Source organism: Colias croceus, chromosome 22 (assembly GCF_905220415.1).
Source record: "Colias croceus chromosome 22, ilColCroc2.1".
In the NCBI taxonomy this organism is placed as follows: Eukaryota; Metazoa; Arthropoda; class Insecta; order Lepidoptera; family Pieridae; genus Colias; species Colias croceus.
In genome coordinates, this window is record NC_059558.1 from 5,181,651 (window position 1) to 5,203,478 (window position 21,828).

The 21,828-nt window shown below is 32.5% G+C and overlaps 1 protein-coding gene across 2 annotated transcripts in view; it reads right to left on the reverse strand.

Moving 5' to 3' along the window:
- The window catches only part of LOC123702044, a 63,281-nt gene that overhangs the window by 35,035 nt on the left and 6,418 nt on the right, over window positions 1–21,828 (reverse strand). Inside the window, exon 1 of one of the 2 annotated variants that reach the window (XM_045649708.1) lies at window positions 18,085–18,435. The exons of the other annotated variant lie outside the window; for it this stretch is intronic. The gene's annotated coding sequence lies outside the window, so the exon portion shown is untranslated. Of the gene's footprint in view, window positions 1–18,084; window positions 18,436–21,828 lie in introns of those variants that run through there. 2 annotated transcript variants of the gene reach the window in all.

A 21,828-nucleotide genomic window follows, 5' to 3' on the forward strand; every position in this document is an offset into this window, starting at 1 on the left:
TTTTTTTTTTTTATAGTGTACTCAAAATTCACCATTATAAACTCGATTCTTTATACTATAAGCCAAGGTTTAAAAAAATAAGTTGGTAGTCAGTCCCTTAAACCTGCGCAGTTTCACATCTAGGTGGGGCCAAAAGAAAAATAGCTCAATTATTACGGTACCGCTTTCTTTACTTTTCCAAATGTTTTATTTTATTTCATTTTTATATTTATAGTCACGTACTCTTTATAAATAATCAATTTTATTGTAAAGGATGAGATTATGAGGCGTGCACTTTTGGATTTTCCAAACTATTGTAATATAGTATTATTAATATTAAAATCAGTGGCGAGACATAGCTTATCAATTATGAATATTAAATAACAATTAATAAATAACAGAACTTCATTGCATATAAACTTTTGTAGTCATAAATCCAGATAAATAAATCCAGCTGTAAAAGCCAGAATTGTATCAACCTTATACATCTAGACATTAGTGCACATTGCAAACGTTCGAAAAACAGGTTAACCTTCTTCTAGTGGAATTGGGTATTGAAATTGTCAATTTATTCAATCAATATAATAATAAAATATCTATGCATATGTATATCTGCATCTAAACAAGCTCTAGCTCACATAATATAACTAAATATGGCTGAGACTAGTTCCATTTACTTTTATTGAGTTCAAGTAAACATGGCTGTATACATTGGCTATTTTAATAGTCAATTTGATTAGATAGAAAACCAATTTAGATAAGACATTTTATATCTTGCCACTACCCTTTTAAACTGCAGAAATCTATATTATAGAATTGCATTTTCCTGTTAATATAGTTATTCAAATATAGATTAGTTTCTAAACTTGATCATTAACTGGAGACTGGAGTACAACAAAAATACTAAATCGTCTAGCGTTACTTTGTAATACATGTATTAATTGGTTCGAATAACAAGGCTGGGCCACTCTCACAAAGATAATTATTATCAACACTACTGCTACAGCTATACATATATAATATGTACATTACGGAAAATATTCAGCTTACATAACTCGCTATACGCTTACGTTGACGTTGCATGTTTATATACCTTGTATATATAAGAAATACATGCATTTCTTAGTATGGGGATAAAATAGGGGAAAATATCAAAGGTTTGAAGTAAAAGAAATAATGAGATATATTCCGCTTCCAACCAGTAGTCCTTGGCAAATGCAAGAGCAGATGTCTATTTTAACAAAATTTAACTTCCGTTAACTAATTTGCTGTTCACAAAATATATATTTTTTTCTAAGAGTAACTATTTTGGAGGATAAAGGAGGAAAGAGCCAATGTCATTGGATTATTTTGCAATAATGATTATAACACAAAACTATAATCAATATAAATCAATGCATTGTGTATTCGTTATTTCGTTGGTGATATTACCCGTGATATCACCTATCTAATTTAAATTCACGTTTTAGTATTTTTACCTAGAGCTGATTAGGCTAGGAATAAATTATACACCAAATGAAAATAACCAGTTTTAAAGAGGTTTACTCATTAAATGTATCAAGCTAACACTGTTAAATGAAACATTTGATCTTGAACAATAGACACACGACCGAACCAAATCAACCAAAACGAAGCTCGTAAAACAGTTTTCTCCTACAATAGATCAAAGGTGATATGTCTGACGAGCATCTTCCGATTTCCTCATCTATTTGCCGCGTCGACACACAAGAATCTAGTTTGTTCACGGTCATCTATACATATAATAAACTAGCGGTCCGACCCGGCTTCGCCCGTGGTACATATTAACGTTTTCTCTACATAAGAACCATCCTCGTACTTCAAGGAATATAATAAAAAAAGAATTATCGAAATCGGTTCAGCCGTTCTCGAGTTATGGAATTACAACGAAAAGTGGCATTGATTTTTATATATTAGAGATTTGTAGAAGGGTCAATTCTGTGCATTGAAAATATTGAAAAAATAAATACCAGGGGGTGTTACTGGATCGATACCAAACCCAAATATGTGTTTAAAAAAAATTTTGTCTGTCTGTCTGTCTGTCTGTCTGTATGTTCAGGCATCACGTGAAAACTAACGGTTCGATTTCGATGAAACTTGGTATAATTATAGCTTATTATCCTGGGCGTAAAATAGGATACTTTTTATCCTGGAAAAATACGTAGAAAAAAATTAATCTTAATTTTTCAGTTTTATCCATAGACGTTGTTCTGTAGAACCGCGAACACACGTTGCGTATTATTATAGGCCTAGCCGTATTTGGGTCCAATATATATTTATAAGATATCATTGTCAGAGTTACTCAAAATGAAGAAATAAACCATCCAGCGAAGACCGACATCCCCTCGGACGGAGTCGCGGGCGGAAGCTAGTGCTATTATAATCTTGTGATATTACGCAAAAATTATGTCAATAAACCATTGAATTTGTTTGTACATAAATCAGTGTTTGGACTTTGATACGCAAATATTAGATATAGGCCCGTATAGGCAACATTTGGTTGAAACGTATGTTGTTGAAAAAAGACAATTTTCATGAGATGGTCTATCATGAGCTGTTAGAGCTAGCGCGCAAGAGCAACTTTTGTCTGCGCAACTATTTTGTCTCTCCCATCAACTCTATGGGCTAGTAAAGTGCGCGCACGTAGCGACGCAACTCCCTTACATATAGTTACTTAAAGTTATCATCGTGATGATAAAATGTTGTACTGGTAGGTACTTTACGTAACAAAATGTTCATGCAAGCGTGCCTATTTAATCGCTTCTGTACGTACAATAAATAAGTGACATATTTGAGGCTTGCCGTATGAAGTGCTTCATCAGTAGGTACCAGTGAAACAATGAAGTTAAAACAAATTTTACAAAAACTACATTATAATATTATGTCCCATCAGACGTTAGTTGCCTTAAAAACAAAGTATTGTATTTTTTTACAGCTATACAATGATATTATATTGTTTCATAATTCTATAACCAAATATTTTTCTTCTGCTTATTTTTTAAAATTTTAAAGCTATATTTTTCAAACGAATTTACATTTAAACATAAATCATCAAACACTAAATAACTGCAAAATTTTCGTTCAATATGATAATAGATGCATTAATTATACGACTAGTTTATAAATTATAATCCATACTTAATATTATAAATGCGAAAGTAACTCTGTCTGTCTGTCTGTTACTCAATCACGCCTAAACTACTGAACCAATTTTCATGAAATTTGGTATGGAGATATTTTGATACCCGAGAAAGGACATACGCTACATTGTATCCCGGGAAAATGACGCAATCCCGGAAATCCCACGGGAACGGGAACTATGCGGGTTTTTCTATTTACTGCGCGGGCGAAGCCGCGTGCGGAAACCTAGCGGAAATATAAAGCACATTTTATAAAATCACAGAGAACCCGTTAAATATGTGTGAATTCTAATTCTTATTCACAATATTATTCCAACTGTTTGTTGCTCTGCCTGCTAATTAGGTGACCCATTTACATCATAGCTTTGAAATAAAACTATGAGCTTCCACCATAGTAAAAACGGTTTTCTCTTGAAAGTACTTACCTCTATGAATAGTCGTAGTTTTACTATTAGGGCTAGCGCGCAGTAGCAACTTTTGTCACCGCAACTATTTAGTCTCTCCCATCAACTCACGTAGGGACGCAACTACTACAACGACAAAATATTTGCGGAGACGAAAGTTGGTCTTGCGCGCTAACTCTAAATGTTCTTTTGTCCAAGCAACACTCTTTGCTTTAGAAAGTTTACTACATGAATTATTAAAGATTAAAACATGAATTATGTGATTAGCTTCTGATGAGTGATGATAACCAATTTTAGTCTTTATTACAATATCTTGAGAGTGTATAATACACAGCTTTATTTCAAACTATAATTTATAACGCCCAATTTAACAATAAAATTAATTCAAAACACTGTCTAGAGTCTAGACGGGGCTTTGTATGTTGATTATTGATTATCAGCTATACTAATATTATAAAGAGGAAAGGTTTGTAATTATGTATGTATGGTTTTCACGCATAAACTACTGGACCGATTTCAAAAATTCTTTCAACATTAGAAAGCTGCATCTTCACTGAGCAACATAGGCTATATTGCATTTTCAAAAAAAATAGAGATCCTTACCAAAAATGCAATAATGTAACCCAAGGTGTAAAAAGTTCCTCTGTCATCGCGTGCGCTGCGGAATCTATTCCTTGAAGTACGAGGATGGTTCTTAATTCTTATGAAAAAAAACGTAAACATGTAGGTACCACGGGCGAAGCCGGGGCGGATCGCTAGTAAACTATAAACTTATAAGAAAACCTAACATAGCTTCGCGTTACTACACATCACGTAGGTACCAAATACCAATGCCATGAAAATTTGAAATTCTAATTAGTCGCAAATGAAACATAAAATTTGTATATAAGACAATGGATTTTGTTATCCATATGTGTTAATGCTACATGTACACATGTGTAGAGATATGTTATAGGCTCACACTCACACACCTTTGTTTACAATCTTGAAACTCGACAGCAAAACTATTCATTAGATAGCTGTTTTAAAATATCACTTTTTCCTAAGTTCATCTTTACATTGAGAAATTATACGAATATAACTAGTTAAGTATTTTCCCAAAATTATAGGTATATTGAATAATAGACCGGGAGATACTGACACAAAATTTCGAGTCATTTGTAACAGGATGGCGGTTCTACAGGGGTCTTAGTACGCAATGACAAAATGAAAAACGATGGTGTGAACGCTGGTACCGGCGGCTTAGTCGCGTGGGCGTTAGTCGAACTCGTCGGAAAATAGCGAAAGTCAAACGATTTGACGGCTGATTTTTCCACCAAGGATGGAAAAATCAGCCCTAAAACAAAAAGAAAAGTATTTTATCAATATATATACAAAATCAAAAACACCTATCAGTCAAACGGTAGGTGGTTTATTGAACTTCGATTATTTTGTTTATGTACCTACGTACTTATCGCTGCAAAACAGAGGTAGACTATAGACGTAGATATTATTACGTTGCTTGTTATTATATTATGTACTTTTATAAGTACAGATTCTTTGACAAGTTGACAAGCTTATCACAAAATCGCACTGTGAATCGTGACTCAATTTTCTTTTTTGTCATTGTTGTTCTATTATAATATGGTTTAATATGGCTATCCATAGAAGAACGACAAATTTGAGTATTAAATATGCGAAATTTAAGACCTCTAAAGCAAGTTATCGTAACTCGTGCCTAAATAAAATATGTAATTGTCTATTTTTTAACCGCACTACGTACAAGTACATTTTGTTGTAATGGCCGCTAAAATTATTGCACGCCTTAAAACCACAAAAAAATGCATCTTTAAATTATATAAAACAGGTTTTTCTTTTTTTTTTTCAAGTTCAAGTCCCCTTATTTTTTATTACATGTACGTCAATTCTACGATAGTTTAGAAAAAAGCACTCTTTCAGATATAAAATCTCAAGCCACGCTCTACATTTTAGAAATCATCAATTTAATTCATTAATTACAATTCTCTTAATCTTGAATTAAAATTACTTTGAGATATTAAAGTCACTAAAACTTATTTTTTATGATCATTGTTAGGTCAGTCAGATATGGCCCAAAACATAGTTAAAGTATAGTTTATATTTATAAACTTCGCTTATTTCCATGCAGACATGACGTCATAAAATTTAAACAAGTGTCTATAACCAGATAATTACTTAATTTACATTTTAAACAAAAAAAAATATATTTTACTTTAAACATTTCTTCATTATATATTATTCTTAATATATTTTATAGTACAGCAAAATTTTTCAAAAAATGCAATTACGAATATTGTTTCATCTTTATTTATATAAATTAAAATAAATCCATCTGTCTGTCTGTTTGGCTGCTACTGCTATTAACGTTAAAACACAGCACTGATTTGTGCCACTTCTAACATGTGCATACTTACTACTGTTTACGAGCTTTTACTTTTCAAAAATCACGTCCTGTAGAGTTGCAAATAAAAATAAAGGGATGAAAGTTTTTGTCATACTTTCTTGAAATTATATCAACGAGGTACCCACATAAATTGGAATAGTTACAGCCTACAGGTGAACGATGTTAGTAGAGTCAATCTAATTTCGACCATTAGGCGATCTTAACACATCAATAAAAAGCACCGAAAAACTTCATCTAACCTAAAAACCTGTAATCAAATAGATGAATAACTCGTTATTATAATCTATGTTTTATGATTCAAGTATTCGAAATAGATTAGAATTTAGATAGCTCTTTCTAGCAATAGTCTCCTCTACTGTAATAGGTACCTACTTCATAAATATATGACTATAAATATGTATAAATACATATTTGTATATCGATAATATTAAATTATTATAATTTATAACTATGTAATTGCATATTTTGTTTCGGGCTGTTTACACAGATGGTTTGAATTTCCAATTCCGCGAACTCATTAAAAATCCGACAAAATTCATAATAGCTACATGGTCTTTACCTACTTTTTACACCAGAAATAACTCTACACAAAAATATCACACCACACTGTAAGAAACAATACTAACGAACGCTATCAATTTCCAAATGGTAGACTTGCCAAATACAAAAAGCTTTCTTCCAAAGTCAAGTCTTATTTTTTCTGCCAAACAACAACTGGTAGCGAATCAAGCATGTTCCACCAATCAGTGGCCACAGATTTCCGAAATCCGGTTGTACGACAAATGACACAAATGCTGGCATTGCAACTTCGTCTACGCGGCGGGTCAACGGCCGGGAACAGCTAAAATCGTACTCATTTGTCCCATACAGATAATATTATAATACATAGTTACTATAATATTACCACTCACACACTTAATATTATAAATGCGAAAGTTTGTGAGGATGGAATGATGGATGTATGTGTATGTATGTTTGTTACTCTTTCACGTAAATACTACTGAACCGATTACAATGAAATTTAGCACACATAACATAGAGGGTAACTTGGATTAACACATAGGATAGGTTTTATCCCGGAAATCCCACGGGAACGGGAACTATGCGGGTATTTCTTTGAAAACGCGGTCGAAGCCGCGGGCGGAAAGCTAGTAATAATATAATAGTATATTACCAACCATTGCCAAGAGGATTGTTTTACAGCGAAGTGAATGCAAATTAAGCTATTTGTATGCTCCTTTATTAATTCAGATGGTTAATGAGATGAGACTTGTTTTTTTGGGTTATGTTTGTTTAAGCGCCATCCAGTTTTTGTTCATTAACAGATCTATTGAACTCTAATGTTGATTTTATACAGAGGAAGTATTGCTTTTTTGTGCTATATAAGCGGAGGAACTACTGCATTTTACAATCTTTCACTAGTGGAAATATAAACCGGAGTTTCAAATAATACTTTAGTCTTTAACAAATATCAAAGCTACACATAGCTGAATCGATATTGAGTCCAAACCGCTTTCTTTCTTCTTTCCGCGCAACATATTATATAATAACCTTTGGTCTCTGAAAAAGTATATTGTAATTTGAACGTGGGCATATAAAACAATTTTACGCTATGTCCAAATAAGAATAACTTATGTAAAAAAAGCAGACGAAGCAACTCTGCAAGCATTACCAAAATAACTGGGTATAATTTTAGATCCCGGAAAATGTCACATACCTTCCTCCTAATAAATTAAAAATATGAGTGCATAAATTTATAGCATGCTCTAAATTTCACATCCCGTCGATAAACAACAATATTGCATACAACAATGTCGATGTACTCTATAGAGTACATATTCTATTTCAACACATGAGTAGATTACATTGTTGATGATAACAGCAATTACGCTTGCCACTCATCGCTGTTCTGAATCAACCCTTATTATCGATAGTAAATATTTAGTCATCGATATAAATGTCGATAATAGTTTAGCGAAGAAAAAATATATACATACTCACTGACTCAGCTCTCTTAGGACGATAGCATCAATAGATATAGGAACTGAACATGAAGCTAGAGCTAGAACAAGAGCATACTTTCGTAATGTTTTAGTGTAAACGTTAACTCGTATTAAGTGGTGTTCAGTATTAGAACATAGCATATAATCTTTCCGAACGCACTAAGAACAACGAAAGAATGCTCAACGCCTGTCTACACTAAAAGAATTTCACATAGTGGGGTTACAATGAGCATTCGCTCGTTTGATCTAAATGCATCGTTACAGAACACATGACGAATGCGTATAATTAACATTACGGGACAAACGAAACAGAATAATATCTAAGACTGGATCGACACCCATAATCTCTAGAGACTAAGCTCTAGACTCTAGAGCTACCACTACAATTCAAAAGAATATGTACTAGCAACAATAAATAGTTTTATCAATATCACTTTACATTTTCATCATCTCGCAGACAGATTCTTCTAGACAGTTCTATTTAAAAATCATAACATCACAACTGATAACTCGTATCACAATTTACCGCCGCGCCACTGCAAAGCAGCGTGCTCTTTATTTGTAGTTGTTTACAATGTTGATAATACCATAGTATAAAGATAACTATAATATAACTACAACAACTGTAAATAACCACTTTATGAGTAACAACTGACATTTTGCTTCTGAAACTCTTTATACTATACTGTCTGTGACGTCACTTGGTTCGTGTAAACGAGGATATCGGTCAATTAAGGAAAGCTGGCATGTTCACAGTACTCACACTTATGCAATTTCACTTACAGTATGTTCAAATATAAATGCGACTCTAGTTCCATTTTAGACTTGAATTGTAAAATGGGTGCGTTGTAGATAAATATATGCAAATATAATTATGAAAGCTCTCATAATTTACCTGTAAAATTATAATTTAAAAGTATATCAATTGATGAACTTAATTATTTATTCTAAAAATAATCAATTGGATAAAAGTATTAATAATCATTCAATTATCAAATAATAATTAAATTTCAGGTCATAAAAACAATACAAATAACACGTGCGCTCACTCCCAAGTCCCAACACACGGATGGTTGTTTTGATAATGATTTAAATAACGGACGTCTTCTGCAGTTGCGGAGCAGTCTTGTCCTGACTTTGGTCGAGTAAAAATATCTAAGAAATATTGTTGTAGCGACACCTCGCTCTGAATCGCGCAAGCGAAATGTTTTCGCTACAGAGCTATATATGTATACAACTTTCCGACATCATCCATCGGGGCCTTTACGGCCGGCCAGTCGAGTTGACTGGTCGAGGATCCTCCCTTTTTCGATGGAGGAATTCCACCTTCCTTCCTCCACATTATATATTTTGTAGTAAGTACGTAATACCTTCCAATACGCGCTAACAAATATATGTTACATGTTTATTGTATAATTTTCACACTATTATATTGGTTTTAAACTCAAACTCAAACATTTATACTATTAGACTTCTTCTAGAAGCACTTTTGAATCGTCATAACAGTTTAACAGTTTTAACATTTACCACCAATTCAGAAAGCAGTATCTATAGAGAAGAAGAAGAATCTATTTAATCATAATCGTAATCTTCTACTTCACTGAAACTTTCATCGCTCGAAGAACTCGATGTTTCGCCGTCGGAATTTCTTAATGTTATTATAAATGAGTCAGTGTAATTATATACTTTTGGTTCTAATTGAATATATTTTTCCTCATGTTCTCGCGTCTTTCTCCAAACGTCACTAAACATATCCAGACTAATGGCATTTGCTTCCTTTCTAAATAATTCTTCCACAGTTTTCAAGTTAAAGTTCACATTTTGTGATGCTACTTTTGTGTTACACACAAAATTCTTCATAGATTTTTAGATATTCGTACTACACCAATTACATCACCCTGTATTTATAAACAATTGCAAAATATGACACATACATAGGCCGGGAGATACTGACACAAAATTTCGGGTCATTTGTAACAGAATGGCGGTTCTACAGAGGTCTTATTACGCAATGACAAAAAGAAAAATGATGGTCAGAACGCTGGTACCGGCGGACTAGTCGCGTGGGCGTAAGTCACACTCGTCGGATAAGTAAGACCCCTCTAGACCGCCATCCTGTTACAAATGACCCGAAATTTTGTGTCAGTATCTCCAGGCCTAACATGTGCAATGTGTAAATGTGTTGACGTTCCAGCTCTTCTTAATATACTTATAATATATCAATATTTACGTCACAAATACATGCGAGATTTAACCTGTAGGTCATCGTATAGCAGGAAAATAAGTTTTGAATAGTATTATTGTAGAGATATTTTTTTAAATAAACATAAGAAGTCACAATGAAAATTAATAAATTAATTCTTGTAAAATTTTATTATCTTACAAGAATTAACCAATTGAACATCCGTGTGTGATGAATTTGACAAGAACGACATCATTTGATAGTCGAAACATAATTTAAAGTGTGTACCTAACTATAAAAAAACACCAAGTTTTAAAATCAAAAATATCCAGACCATTGTATAATGGACGTATGTCCATTCAAATAAGGTTCTTTAAAAACCCAACTTATAAGCGATAAAAGACTTTGAACTCAAACCCATCACTTACTTATACAAAAAAAAATATCATTCAAGTCCATATTTACAAGCGCATGTGAAATAATGATTTGATTTTTAATTAGCATAAATACAAAATTTTTAAAACATACGCAGAACAATACCTACTGAATACGGTAGATATCCGATTGAGATCGACATGTATAGAAAATCACACTTTAAGGTGGACTTCCGACCAGCGCGGCTCTATCGCAACGGCCGCAGCGTCTAAGCCGCTGCGTCACTGTCGCAGCGGCTTAGACGCAGATTGGCTTCCGAGCAGCGCGACTCCGGCGTCAGTCACAGTTATTAGTCCATACCTGACGGTTGTGCGGTACAGTAGGAATGAACCGAAAAATTAAAAAAATATTATTAGAATCATATAGATAGAATAAATAATACAGATATATAGAAATAAATAATATAGAATCCTTTTTAGGCTGGTTTTTGTAGCCCGTTTCACTTAAATCGTACAAAATTGCATGTAATGTGCGTAATGTGCGTAAATATGTTACTAACGTCCATTTTTTAGATATTCTTTCGAAAATATCTCGATAATAACCTAAAAACAACGTGCTTTTGCAGCCTGCCACGCGACAGTGCTTGCGCGAGCATAGCACGGCCGCTACGGCCGCGCGACACTGACGCAGCGTTACTGTCGCTGCGACAGTGACGCTGCGCTCGAACGTTCCATCATACATTTCCGTACTGTATAATACTATCGCTCTGTCGCCGCGTCACTGTCGCTGCGTTAGTGACGCCGGAGCCGCGGTGGTCGGAAGTCCACCTTTACTGTGATAAGTGAATTTTCAAAATTAACAGTATGATAATTTAAAATTTTACAGTTACTTCTCTAGTCTCAATGAACATATTTTTTATAAGATATACTTAGGTACCTATTTAGAGATTTAATATGAATAAACATTAAACAGTAAAAGATAGATAACTTTAATAAATGAGAATTTTGTTAATTAATTATTATAATACTCATTAATGAATCATATAAATTAGAATTTAAGACTCGACATCAAAATCGGAGATATCGATAAACTAATCTCCAACACTTTTCATTTAAAAAAAAACCTTGTAACCGTTTTGGTTCGAACATATTTTAGAATTAATTTGAACAACTAAAATATGTACCTATTATGTTAATTTTAGCAATTGATTGATTTCAATAATTAAAATTTAAAATCATAACATCGTTTATTAGAGATTACAAATGATTTGATACATAAATATTTTCTGTTATTGTTTGTATCATACATAATATTTTTATTTTATTTTATTTTATAAATGAACGTCACATACAAAACCCTCTACTTAAACAGAACTTTCATAAAAAGTTAATACGCAAAGCAATTTAGCCTCTATTGCCGATAGCAAAATTATATAAAAGAGCGTTATTATATAAAAGAACTTTAATTCTTCCATCATTTACAGAGAAAACTCGGTCATATTCCATCGCATTAAATACCATATTCGTATGTAACCTATTATATAAAGGTTATACTAGCACGACGAATTACAACGGAACAACCTTGAACGGCTATTTTGAATTACCATGCCGTGTTGTTAGTATGATTTTGTTTACATTACGTTTTTTATACAATATTCGACACGTAATCAAGTACCTGAGTGGCAATGAACTTAATGAATATGTACATGAACCATTATACTTACACAAGAAATAATCTCATAAATTATCAAATACGAAAACCTTTTTCTGAATTGACAAATCTTATTAGTAAAGAGTCGATAATTTTTGATACCTTATAAACGTTTTGAAACCAATAACCTCCTTAGGGCGGAAGAATTTCACACGAGACAGATCCATCTTGTTTCTACACTTTTTAAATCGGAATTCGACAACTCTAAAAGAAGAAAGAGAGCTCTAAAAGAACTGATTTAATTGCTATGAATACAAAATAATGAGCGAGAAATTAAAAATAAAAACGTTATCACTCGTTATCGTGATAAACAGCAAACACAGCAAATAATGGTTTCTGAGAAGTTTATCGAAAAAAAACGTACATCTTGATCATAGTACGTGATCACTGATCATGTACACTACATAATTGGTTAGTTGGAATTATTTTAAACTAGGTTTCCGCCCGCGGCTTCGCCCGCGCAGCCAAAGAAAAACCCGCATTCCCGTTCCCGTAGGATTTCCGGAAGAGCGTCATTTTCCCGGGATAAAAAGTATCCTATGTCCTTTCTCGGGTATCAAAATATCTCCGTACCAAATTTCATGAAAATTGGTTCAGTAGTTTAGGCGTGATTGAGTAACAGATAGACAGACAGAGTTACTTTCGCATTTATAATATTAGTAAGGATTATTGTTTACGTATAGATATTTAATTTTATAGATCAGCTGACAGCTTCTTGGGTCAGTGGTTAGCATGGGTTAAGAACCTAATCTTACATTGTTCAAGTTGAACCGGGATTGAAACATCTTAGATTACAAATAACTACTCATTATTTCGATTTTTCAAATGTAACAAATATCCCAATTGTGAATATGATCTAAGGACCACATAAACATCTAAAAAATGACCCCTTCACATCGCCTTTTTTTATTATTGATTCTCATATTTTTAAATATCCACAAAAAATATAATTCAGTTTGTTACATTGATAAAAACAAACCATAAAACGCCAATTATTATACATACATAAAGTATTTGCCTCATATCTCAATCGACATCCTACTAAAAAAATACCTAACACCTACCTACCGCCAAAACTCTAACATCTAAAGTCAACAATACGACCCCATTATCGCAACACTATGATAATGAACGTACCGTACATTTTCACACTAAAATGCGTCACTTTGAACCGTTGCTTGTTTGTGTGACTAATTCTAACACGTGGTGGAGTATCTCGATTGCGGGACACGTGTCAATAGCGACTGGAATCAGATACGTGATCATACTGAAGGTCTTTCGATAAATGTTGTAAAGGCTGTAAGATAAATATTATTCATTATTTGTTGCGTTCTGTTTAGAGCAGGCATTTGTATAGGGTAGGTTTTTAGCTAGGGTGTGGGTGTATCGAATTAATTAAACGCAATATCCCAATTAAAAATTGTACCTAATACCTTCGACCCTGCCACTGAAAGTACATAATATTTACCCAAGGCAGAATACGTAAAGTAGAGTAAAATATATAACCTAATGCGTAACATGCGACAAAATCAATTGATTCAGTTTAATTTATTCCTAAACAACCATAAATTATATCTTCTAACTTTCTGTTTTATCATACTTTTTAACAGTCTGCCCACTATATGTAGGTATGTAAACATGGACAGACCTACTCATAATCTCTGTGGCAGTAAAAAATCGAAATGTCAGATTATATAATAGCAATCATTTATCAAACAATAAACTTGTTTTAATTCCGTTGAAGAATGAAGAAATCAATAGGTACACAACAATTTGTATTTTGTACATTTTCATTAAATTTATTCACTAAATAATCTTACTACTTACATGTTAATAATTAAATCAACTATTTACCAAATCAATACATATGAATAGGACCAGGTAGAGAATCAAATGTAAAGCACATTTGATTCTCTACTCGGTTATAATCTTTGAAACAGCTGTCTAGATTTTCAATAGACTTTTACTTGCCAATAGCACATTTTTTTAGAGTTAGTGCTGATTTACACAGGGTCAGTAGACAAGTCAGTCGCGGCGCCGAATTTCGGCGTCTTTAACTGTTTACATAGACTTCAAGCCTCTGTACTGACTTCAAATCTGTTTACACAGGGTTTTTTTTCGGGTCAGCACTGATTTGCCTCGAATTTGTAGTCAGTTACTGACCCTGTGTAAATCAGCACTAACATTTACTATTAAAATTAGTACAAGATAACGCGGACAAAGTCGCGGGCGGCAGCTGTGTATTACGAAAGATAATATAAACAAGAGGTATCATTAAAAACTATTTGTGGCGACCGTTAGCTTGCGCATTATGCAATATCGAAACTCGAAAGCAACACTTTGAAAGTACATAATATATATCAATCAGTCAGTATATTATTTATTATGTTTAAAAACAAAATAAATGAACCTATTTAATGAAAAGATATTCATATTCTAATCTATACTAATATTATAAAGCTGAAGACTTTGTATGTTTGTTTGTTTGAACGCGCTAATCTCAGGAACTACTGGTCCGATTTGAAAAATTATTTCGGCGTTAGATAGCCCATTTATCGAGGAAGGCTATAGGCTATATATCATCAGTCATCACGCTAAGACTGACAGAAGCGGAGCAATGCGGGTAAAACCGCGGGGAACAGCTAGCTAAAAATATGAAGTATCCATGACCTAGGTAGGTACGTAAGTTAGTATGTGCTTACTAATTTTTTTTATGTTTCGTGATTTGTTAAGGCTTAACACTTTAAAATCTTAGTACACTGTTTAAAATTTAAATACTACCTACATTGTGTGCCAACAAGCTTCAGATAGGTATCATGAGTCAGTTGCACTTTATCATATAAAAAATGATTGTACCTATCTTGTTTTGTTATTGTTTTCGTTAAGATTGAAAAATCAATTTCCTGTTTTATAGTCTCTAGTTTTTCTCGAATGTTTTCTTTATTTAATTAAATTATTGATTATTCCACTTGTTAGCGTCCAACATTTGTACGATTAGCGTTATCATTGTGATAAGGTGCACTAATGTCTTATCATCTTTTGATTAACTAATTAGTTATTTATAATGCTAATAATGAAATGTCGGTTTTATGTAACACCAGTCGACCGGACGAACGTTTTGTCGGGTCACCCTTATCAATTCGGGGTATAAAATATAATTTACGGCCTTTTATCAGATGTATGAATATATAGAAGTGCTTCATAAAATCATCGGACATGTCGTTTCGGAAAGTATATGAATGGAAAAGAAGAAATAGAAGAATAATAAAGTCCATATCAATGAGCATTTGTATCATTTCGTAATTTATAAATTCCTATAGATAAGACTATGGTGATATTAAAAATGTGACGTGTGTGATAATTAGGTACCTACTGTTAATTTCTATGACAACGAGAGCGAGGCCTTGGTCGAAAAGCTAGTTATAAAAATTGATTGTTCACATTCTTCTTCACATATCGCTATTATTTACGAATGGGAAATTCCAAACGCATATAATATTTTAACAAGCATTTCATACCTATAAGATCGCGTGCCCTTTCTCTATTCATTTTATTCTATCGCGCTCACAATTTTCCGTCCCCTATTTCACGCCCTTCGAACATAATACGTATATAAGCGTTTGTCCTTCATGTGTGAGGGTCAAATTGCTGAAACCTAAGCTGGGATTTAACTTTTAATACCTAGTACCCCGCCGTTATGGTTATCCAATTTAAATACTAGACTACATTGAACAAGTCACTAGATATCCTTAGTCATGATTCTATTTTTTAGTAATCTTAATCTTATCTTATCTTTATCTTTAATAAGATATAAATCTCGTGTCACAATGTTTGTCCTCAATGGACTCCTAAACCACTAAACAGATTATAATAAAATTCGCACACCATGTGCAGTTCGATCCAACTTGAGAGATAGGATAGTTTAAACATGTAGGTACCACGGGCGAAGCCGGGGCGGACCACTAGTATATTATATAAATCTCGTGTCACAATGCTTGTCCTCAATGGACTCCGAAACCACTTAACCGATTATAATAAAATTCGCACACCATGTGCAGTTCGATCCAACTTGAGAGATAGGATAGTTTTTATGAAAAAAAAAACGTAAACATGTAGGTACCACGGGCGAAGCCGGGGCGGAGCGCTAGTATTTATATTATGTAAATTAATTGTGGTGCGTCTAAATTATTTTACCCATAATAGGTATTATATTTGGACCGAAAATTATTTGTTATTTATTATTATGTACATACAAATCAAAGCTGACTAATTACTAACAATTTACTACACGCAACAGAACGCTCTTATCAGGAAATTTGATATCTGGCATTCTAATAATAAATTTTTAGGATTAAATCTACCGATTCCATAAAAAAAAACGGTTGACATTAAAAAAAAGTTAACATAGATCGCAAATCTTCAAACAACTTATAGATGACGTATCAAACTCTCTCTATAAAAAAAATAGAAATCTACGATCACCGACTATTATCCTTAATTCACGAATGCTGCGCCATTGAAAATTTTAATGTTCTATAGGGCTGTCAATCAAATAAAGAAATATGATGTGATCTCACATACACATTCGTTTTGTATCTCAATATAAAAATTATTAACTACATACTGTTTATGTATTTTGTAATTAGCAGATTCTAATTACACATCCTACGCTTGACGCGACAAAAGGTCAGATCTATTATCTGATATCAAATAACTACATAGAACCAAATAAATTATACACCATAAACAACTGTTGAGCTCATCCGATCTTTTTTTCCATTATAACCCTATAATGCACATCAGAAAAAATCTTATTTGTCCATAAAAGGCCGGCAAAGCACCTGTAACACTCCTTGTGTTACAAGTGTTTATGGGTGGTGGTGACCACTTAACATCAGGTGGCCCACCTGCTCCTTTGCTTGCTCTGACATAAAATAAAATAAACTAAATAAAATAACATGAAATATCGCTGATTGTCCCAAAAATGCGATATGTCAATATTTCACGTCGTATTAACCTCCATAATAACCCTTATAAACCACAAGTGACAACCCTAACGGCCCCACCAAGGCCACTAACGGGAAACGTGGTCCTACAATGTTGTACGTGATAAACATTATCGTATACTTCTAACGTATTGTAATACAAAAGCAAACCAAACTTTACTCTCCTTCTATTTTGTTTGTACACATTGTGGTACGGCTATTTCCTACAACATAATATTATTATACAAGCTAATTTAAGTTAGGTGCTTGCATAACAAAATCATGGAACCTTTGAACACCAATTGCACAATATACTCTAAGGTTCAAAACGATTACAATGTAATAGTCACTTACGCATTTTAATGTTTCGCAAGTAATTTTTGATTATTAATAATGAATAGGTATGTTATTTTTGTATATTTTTTCAATAATTCATTAGTAACTAATAGGTTTTGAACCGTCCGGAAGATATTAAGTAACTTGAATCAACTTATAGGATGTATTTTTTTATATTAAAAATTTAGATAACTCTGGGAAAAGTTCATAAAACTAAATTTTCATAGCATTTACATATTCTGATAAACTAAATATTAATTAAAATTACAATTATAATCACATTGGGCTAACATCTCTCGGATTATCATCTCTAACGTTTCGAGAGAATTAAACTGGTTATGTACTCTCCTATTTTAATATTTAGGCTACCTACAAGACAAAGACAATTTTCCTTTGTTTATTCATTCAAAAATGTAATAATACTTTTTTAAATTCGTATCGTATAAAATAGATTATAATTGTATTAGGTATGTGAATATTTTAAAGTTGATGTAGATTTCAATTAAATCTTCAGATATGTTCAAACTTACAGATACATTCTCTCCAAAACTTTCTGCGATCCACGTGACATCACTGGGAAATTAAAATTGATGCCAAGAAAATTCCCGCCAAAAAACACCAACTATTTTCAGCCACGACACAAATTACCAAAATACACTAGCACTTCTATGGCTATTCCATTCACAGTCCACAGATAATATTTTGTAAAAGGAGTTCTAAATTTAAATTTTCATGGGGCAATTTAAAAATAAAACAACTTTTTTTTATTTTTTTTTCGAACACAGACTACGCGCACACTGCACTGGTCCAACACTAGCGAAGCGGGAAACAGCACAAATAAATATTATATGCTATCTGTGTATGATATGGCGGGTCGAGCACCCGTCCACAACTGCGCTGTCTCCAAACAGATCGCACCTATTATCGAAACGGTCGTCATTATGTATTTATTCATACATATATTAATTCAAAAGCGCCTTTGTTCTTTTATTTCTAGAGCGATGACTTTTGACACTTTGCATAAGTACGTAAGAATGTTTGGGTAATTTGTATACATATATATTTGTATTTCAAAAAAAAGTTTGGAAAATCCAAAAGTGCACGCCTCATAATCTCATCCTTTACAATAAAATTGATTGTTTATAAAGGTGTATATAATATAAGTATGTAGATACACTTGTTCTCGTGTGCCAATGCTCTTGTACTGTCTCAAAACAGTTGGAAAAGTAAAGAAAGCGGTACCGTAATAATTGAGCTATTTTTCTTGTGGCCCCACCTAGATGTGAAACTGCGCAGGTTTAAGGGACTGACTACCAACTTATTTTTTTAAACCTTGGCTTATAGTATAAAGAATCGAGTTTATAATGGTGAATTTTGAGTACACTATAAATAAAAAAAAAAAAAAAAAAGTCGATATTTTTTTTGTTTATTTAATAACAATTAAACCACATCGAATCAGACCCTGAAAAATGAAAGGGTTCTATTCCTAAGCATACTCAAGCGTAATAGAAAAAAAAAGACTCGATTAGTTAGTAAAGTATTTCGGTCGCTATCGTGTTAACAAGAAAATCCTCCGCACATACAGACACACGGACGTCCAAGACAGAACTTTTTTAAACTGTTTTTTAACTAGTTTAAATAACAAAAATGACATCAAAAATATCATGAATGTTAAAAATAGTGTTTTTTCTTAATATGTGTGTGTATGTATTACAAGTGCAATGTATGATACATAAAGACATTTTAAGTTTGAAAAATCAGATGTTTTGCGCGAAGTGACAGTAGTTCCCACCTCAACGCTTCGCTTATGAGGCGTGCAATATAATAATTAATTGTACGACAATATTCATTTCAATTGAATTTCTTGTTTGGATAAGTAACTAGTAACTACAAATTATTTTTTTTTTTGTTATTTGTTAATTTTTTGTGATAAATGTTAATTTAGGTTTTGAGTTTTCTGGTTTAAAATAAATATAAGTAAGAATACCAATTATATTGTCCATGGATATTGCGAGATCATACAAAGCTACGCAGACAGTTTCTTGTAATGTATTTTAAGTATCATATTTGATTCTTCTATTGTTTTAGTCCATGTCACAAAAACAGACATACAAGGTAACTATTATAAGTTATTATTTTACCTGAATATTATCTAAAAATATTCAAAACAAGGTGTTCAATAAAATCAGCATCTTATCATAAGTTTTTCTAAGCAATATAGATAAGTCTCAAATTGCATATTAAGTTTTTCTAAGCAATATACCTAGATAAGTCTCAAATTTTTACATTTCTATTAAACTTTTCCTATCTACGACTTCCTGAATTCGAGCCAAGTATATTATATCATACGTGAAGTAATATAACAATGCCAATGTAATACAATTACAAAGATATGAACATAACTTTAATATATACGTATATTAGTTATATGTATATCTATATATATAAAACTCAAAGGTGACTGATAAAGTGATCTATCAACGCACAGCCCAAACCACTGGACGTATCGGGCTGAAATTTGGCATGCAGGTAGATGTCATAATATAGGCGTCCCCTTAGAAAGGATTTCTCGAAATTCTTGCAGGAATGAGGAAAAACGGGGATGCACGTACAAAGTCGTGGGCGGAAGCTAGTGTATTATAAATGCGATAAATAATGCCCAAATAAATTAAATTTTAAATACCTACGTAGTCTTTCGTCGTCAAAACATACCCGAACAAGGGTGCAGCCGCCTGCAGCCAACGCAAAAGCTTTAAAAAGAAAAAGACAACATTTCAAATTAAATAAATTAGAACAGATTAGAACTATTCGACATCACACCAAAGCCAGATAATATAATTCGAAATAATACTGTAGGTATGCGTGACATATCAATAAATCAATTATCTCGTTGTGAGTATTTCCACATCACGTTTGATAATGAATATTATTGAGAGAGAGAGAGAGAGAGAGATCTTACAATAATATAAGTTTGGAATGAAAGAATCAATGTTTAACAATGGACATAATATTATTATGTGGGATAGAGCCTTGTTAAAGCTCTTCTATTTCACCGTTTTCATGCATGAATTTCTACAAGTACTGTATATGTTTATTCTATGACATATATATTTTATATAATACTAGCGGTCCACCCCGGCTTCGCCCGTGGTACATATTCACGTTTTCTTTACATAAGAACCATCCTCGTACTTCAAGGAATATAATAAGAAGGCGTTACACACTCCCCTCTTCAAAACAAGTTAATGACCTGTTAGGCTGTTAATTAGTCTTTATGACCACCAAAAAACTCATAAACTTACATTCAACGAACGTAATAATCACTCGACTTTTTTGTAATTAAGTTTTTATTCTACTAAAACAAAAAAAAATGTATTATGAAGAAGCAGTTCACAAGTAGGTGCTATTCTACAAAAAACAAATCAACGAATAATAACACAAATTCATGATGTTTTAAAGTTTTAAACGTAATTATTTACGACTTAAACCCGGCAAAAACTTATCGCTTATAAAAATTCTATTTATGGACGGTTAATGATATAATGTACCAGTTCTTTAACATATATAAAACTACTATGTATTATACCTGTTAATTAATTATAATTGTATGATAGTTTGATAAATGATAAGAGAATTAATTGGACCGAGCTTATGTACGAAATTGAAAAAAAAATCAGTTTAGATATTCATATATGTATACATAATATTTTTATAGAGAATAACTCTGAAGAGCTTTTACTTTTAGAGACGCACGTCGTCTTCGGTAAACTGAAAAGATACTTTGACATTGCCTAATCTTGAGAAAAAATCATACTAGGTATACCTATTTATTCACATTTCAAGGTTGTGAACCTTTTTAGGTCAAGTTTTCGAACGATTTGAGACAAAATCAATAGATACCATCTAGTCAATGAACCTAAAGAACAATAACTTTACCAATTCCATATCTAAAAAATGTTATTTAAGAATCGAACTTATATCATCCAACATGTAAAGCCTTATACAGGGTGTAATCGTTAAGTGTGCACAGGCGATTATTCCGTAACTATTGCAGATACCAAAAAACTTTAAACTGATATCGAAAGTATTTAACCTAATGATTAAAATGGCCATAATAAATTTTTAAAAATAAAACGAGAAATATCTGAAAAATTAACTTGAAACCCTCCCATACATTTAGTATGGGATACGAATATCCCATGTACATGGGTTGATCCAAAGTAATGATAATCAATATTAAACATGGTCATTACAGTTATAATAATTATGTAGTT